Below are 4,789 nucleotides of genomic sequence, written 5' to 3' on the forward strand. Positions count from 1 at the left end.
GGGACCGGCAACGGGATCGCAAGCCTCGGCGTTGCTCCCGCGCCTTGTTCAGCCAGTGAGCGGGAGCCGGTCTGTATGTGGGATCTGAACCCTCGGACGGGAGCGCCGCCGCGCTTCCCAAGCGGCGCACTATCCAGTGCGCCACCGGGCCGGCCCGCAGAAGTAATGCACTTCTATTGGACAGTGCTGTAACTCTTTTCCACAAAACTAGCCCTGGTCTAATTTGCCTGTCTCTTTCTCCACATCTTTTAAATTTATTTTTTATAACACTTTTAGAATGTTTATTTTAAATGCTTATTTTTATTTACTTATTTAATTGGTTATGAATATTCATGGAGTACAAAGCTGACCGTCACCACTTGTGCCCAAGATGTGATGGCCTGATCAATACTATCAGCAATACCACAGTTTGCGATCCACATCTTTCTTTAAAAAAAAAAATTTTTTTTAATCCTAGGAAAAATGTGGGTTTTGGTTTGAATCATAGCTTCTCACTAGATTTGGTTCCTTGGGCAAGGGTGCGAAGTAACTAAGAATATGTAAAGTATCTAGCACATAGTTAATTTGTCTTCTCCTGTGTACAGTTAATGCAGAAAAGGCATTCCAATCCTTCTCATCCAGACTTATTGGGGGCAGCCCCAGAGGGCCTGCAAGGAGGTATGTTTTGGAGTCCTGTCCAGGCTAACTGTACTCTGGCCAGATAACAGCGAGGCTACCTCAATTTACTAACATAGGGACATAGGTCCTGAACATCTGGAAAGACTGGAGGTGGTGGTGGAGGCACCCCGAAAAGGAAGGGAAGCTCTACGTTTATATTTTGATGGGAGGTGGGTTTGGCGATTGTGAGGGCACTGACAGTCCTTCCTCACAAAGTGGTCTGGGAGTCAGAAGGAACAGCTAGGGACTTGTCCGGTTTTCTTCTGGCCCCCGAACGTGGCAAGAACCCATCCTTTGCAGCTTCAGGCGCCGTGCCTCACTTTCTCCATTTGCGGACTCCAGTTCCCAGGATGCAGAGCAGCGGCCAATCTCCTGGCCCTTCTTCCATCCCCCTCCCGGGAAAAAGATTGCTCCTGGCCAAGGCAAGGGGGCAGTTGGAGTTTCTGGGACAATGATTGCAAGGGAACAGAATTACAAAGTGGCTGGAGTCCTAGTTTCACGGTCCGGGAGGTAAATGAGGCAGTTCCAGAACCGGGGCGAAGAGGAGGGGAGCTTCGTTCCCACGTGTCTGCACAGCGGCCGGCCCGGCACAGTCGGGGTTAACCCGTGGCGGAGGGATCCTGCAGCGTGTGCGTAGAACTGCAAAGTCACAGCCTTTCCTCCGAGAGGGCAGTGCCCCTCCGCCGCTCCGCTCCGTAATAACTTCGTATAGCATACATTATACGAAGTTATACGAGTCAGGAGGGCTCGGCGCTTCAGTGAGGGGCTCACGTTCCATCCGGGCCCGGCGCGGGGCGGCGCGGCATTCCTTCCGGGCTGCTGGGGAGGCGCCTCGACGTTCCATCTGGAGATCCTCGACGTTCAGCCCGAGCCCGGCGCGGGCGGCCGGGGCGCTGGCCGGGCCCTAGGACTGAGAGGCCGCCCGGCGACGCGGATGCGGAGCCTGCTCACCCAAGATCAAAGCCACCGGTGCTCTCTTTGTGTCCGCTCGGGATTCGCCGCCCTGGGGCTGTCCATGGAAACCTAAACTGCTGGAACCTGAGGCAGAGAACCCCCCTTTGGCTTCTTGCTTTTTTTGCGGGGGGGAGGGAGGGTCGCCACTCCGACCTGGATTTACCGTTCCTGGCCCCCGTAAGCCCCCCCGTGCGGGGGGCGGCTGTGATCGCTCTGGCGGTTGGAGGTCGGGGAGCGGCCCGGGCTCTGGCCATGTTCTCGGATGAGGATTTCTGGATCGCCCTGTGAAGAGGTGAGTGAAGTTCGCCCAGCCAGGGCCCAGAAAGGGTTGGACTGGGGGCACAGCCAGATGGACTATCTTGGCCAGAGCTGGCCTTTAGGTTGGGGAAGAGGGTGCCAGAGCTGCGGAGGTTTCCTTTGGCAGGGTTTGTCAAGGGGACCTGAGCCAGTCGCCAGGACAGTACTGAGGCCTGGTGTCTTGGGGTGTACCTCTTTAAAGATTGGGGGTTCAGGGAACCACGGGAGTTTGGGATCCTGCCCAGATAGCCTTTCTGCTTGTTTATTTTGTATTGGGGAGAGCTCGACTAAACTAGGACCCAGGCCCTGGTGCTAGCACCAATCCCAGGTTGCTGTCTCCCCCCAGGGTTCCTTGTGGACCTCGGGACAGAACAACTTGGGTAGGTGGGTAGAAGGCAGACTTATTGCCAGTTGGACTTTAAGGTTGTTTCTACCCAGCTGGGCACCAAAAACAGCCTCTAGGAAACTCAGAGAACCCTATATCCTTCACCAGGCCTTCTTTCACTGGGCAAAGGAGAGAGTGTGTGGAAACTGACTAGTGTGATGAAGGGGGTAGGTGGGGCAAGAAGGAGGCGGGGCTGGGGGCAGTTCTGGCTCTACTGTTCAACTTTAAACTACCCCTGGCTGGCAAAGTGACCCCAGCGAGGCCTAGTGCTGTCTTAGCCTGCTTTGCCTCCCCTCCTCTCGGGATGGGCATAATCTCCAGGGGATTATAGAGGAGGCCGTTGAGATTTGCTCCCTACGAATGTGGGCTGCAAAAAATGGCTTTTGTCTCCTGCTTTCTCTGGGCCTGGTGTGGAGAGCTGGCTGCCCATGAGTCCCTGGCCAGTCCTGCAGGCCCCTTCCAGACCTCTCCAACCTTTTTCTGACTTGGGAATGTTAACTAGTCCTCTAATCCTGTCCCAACCCTGCAGAATAGTAGGAATGACTGTATCTCTTTGGAGGAGAAATGACTTGATCAGACCTCTTTTTTGCTGGAAGCCAGTGTTTCCAGCCTGGGCAGAAGGTGTTGGGGAAAAGGGGTGTGTATGTGTGTGCAGTAACGGGTGTGTATGTGTATGAGCCTCATGCCTCTGGGCCTGGGGCAGGGACAGCCCCTCTCACACCTGTCATGCTGCCCAGAAAGGATTTGGCTTGTATATTTTGCTCCCTCACTCCACCCCCTCCAATATACATATGTTAGATGATTTTGAGTTTGGTCTTGGAAAAGGGAAAATAGGGATTTTACCCTTGAAAGATTTCTGGGAGGTGGGAGGTGGCACAAGGGTGGTGGAGTGAGGTGAGCTGTCAACCGTGCTCTCTGTTCATGTGCTCTATGGAGGGGGTCCCTCTTGTTGTCTGTCCCCAAGCAACTTTCTTAGTTAAGACCATGCCTTGTTAGCTGTGGCTGCCCCCAGAATGATCCAGGGACAGTGCAGAGGGTCTGCATGGCCAGTGTTGCCATTTGGATCCTTCCTGGAGGGCTGACCCAAAATGGGGATGGTGAGGGGTGTGGTTTGGTTCTCAGGCTGGGAACCAGGAAGTCCTGAGTTCTACTGAAGAGCTGTTCACTCAAGGGCCTGCTTCAGCCTTTCACCTCTCCAAGCCTCCATTTCCCTCTTGGCTGAGAAAATGGAGTGAAAGCTATTGGTCTGGGATGCAGGCAGGGAGTAGAGTGGGTTGAGATGAATCCTTGCTTTTTTCCTTGTTGTTTTGGGCCTCTTAGGCATAGGACTAAGGGGTGCCAGCACAGTTTTACTCCCTAGATCTGTTCTTGCTTTCTGGGTTCTATAGTTCCCTAGAGAAAGCCTGGCCAGGCACCAACCCAGTTTAAATCTAGGAAAAACCCTTGGTGTATATGTGTGTTTACTGGCTGTGAATGATGGGACAGGGGGAACTTGTGGTCTTTATTTGTTTAGATATGTTCAGGGGCCTGATAACTGCGGGACTCAACGTTGGGGGCTAGACTGCAGCATTAGGGAAATAAGGGCTGAGGGCTCAGGCTTCTTGGAGATGCTAGATTCTTTTTGGTACAGCTTGGAGGACACTCTGCTCTTTGCTTCTTTATCTCTCATCTTCCATGGCCCCATGAATGGGGCTCTGGCTAGGGAGGATGTTGGTACTCTGTCTGTCAAGGCTGGATGAAGGTGATTTTTGTACCTTCTTGAGCAGTGCCAGCCTTACCAGCCTGAGAGGGCTGCACTCGGGGGAGGACAGAGGAATTTGTCCCTCTGGCCTTGTGTGAGGCAGTCATCTTACCCATTGTATTTCCATTGTTGCTTTTTATTTCTTGCTGTTTGTGATTCCCTTAGCCTCAACTTTGAGAGCAGAGCGGGTGGAGTATTTTGGGGGGCATATGGTCGTAAGATACAGTAAGATGCAAACGTTTAGAAAACTTTGAGGTCCCCTTGTGCCTTCTGGGTGTGGTCAAGCCTTGAATGACTGACTAGGAAGAGGGGCCTGGCTGGTGTCCTGATCTCCAACTCCTACTTACTATAGGTGGCTTCTAAGTGCCCCTTGAAATTCTAGAGCAGCTTTTCAGTGAGCTAGCCAGATGACTCCCCTTCCTTTCCTTTCAGGTGTGGTTGTGTGGCAGGTTTGGGAAAGAGAGATGGTTTGGGAATGGAGATAATATGTATCAGGTGATGCTTTACTTTCTCTGTCTAGTAGATTTTTAAAGTGTTAGGGGGAAAAGTAAAATAATTTCCTTTAATGTGACATGGCTCAGGAGGGGCATTGCCAACATCTGGAAATAAAGTGTGAGCTCAGGGAAGGAGGACTGATAGTATAGTTCTTAGAGAATTGAGTTACTGATCTTGGGCACCTTTGAGGGTTCCCCATCTCATTTGCCCCAGTCACTCAACCTCAAGTGGTTGACTGGGGAATTGGCCTTCCCGTTTGG

Source organism: Galeopterus variegatus, unplaced genomic scaffold, assembly GCF_000696425.1.
Source record: "Galeopterus variegatus unplaced genomic scaffold, G_variegatus-3.0.2 Scaffold622, whole genome shotgun sequence".
NCBI lineage: Eukaryota > Metazoa > Chordata > Mammalia > Dermoptera > Cynocephalidae > Galeopterus > Galeopterus variegatus.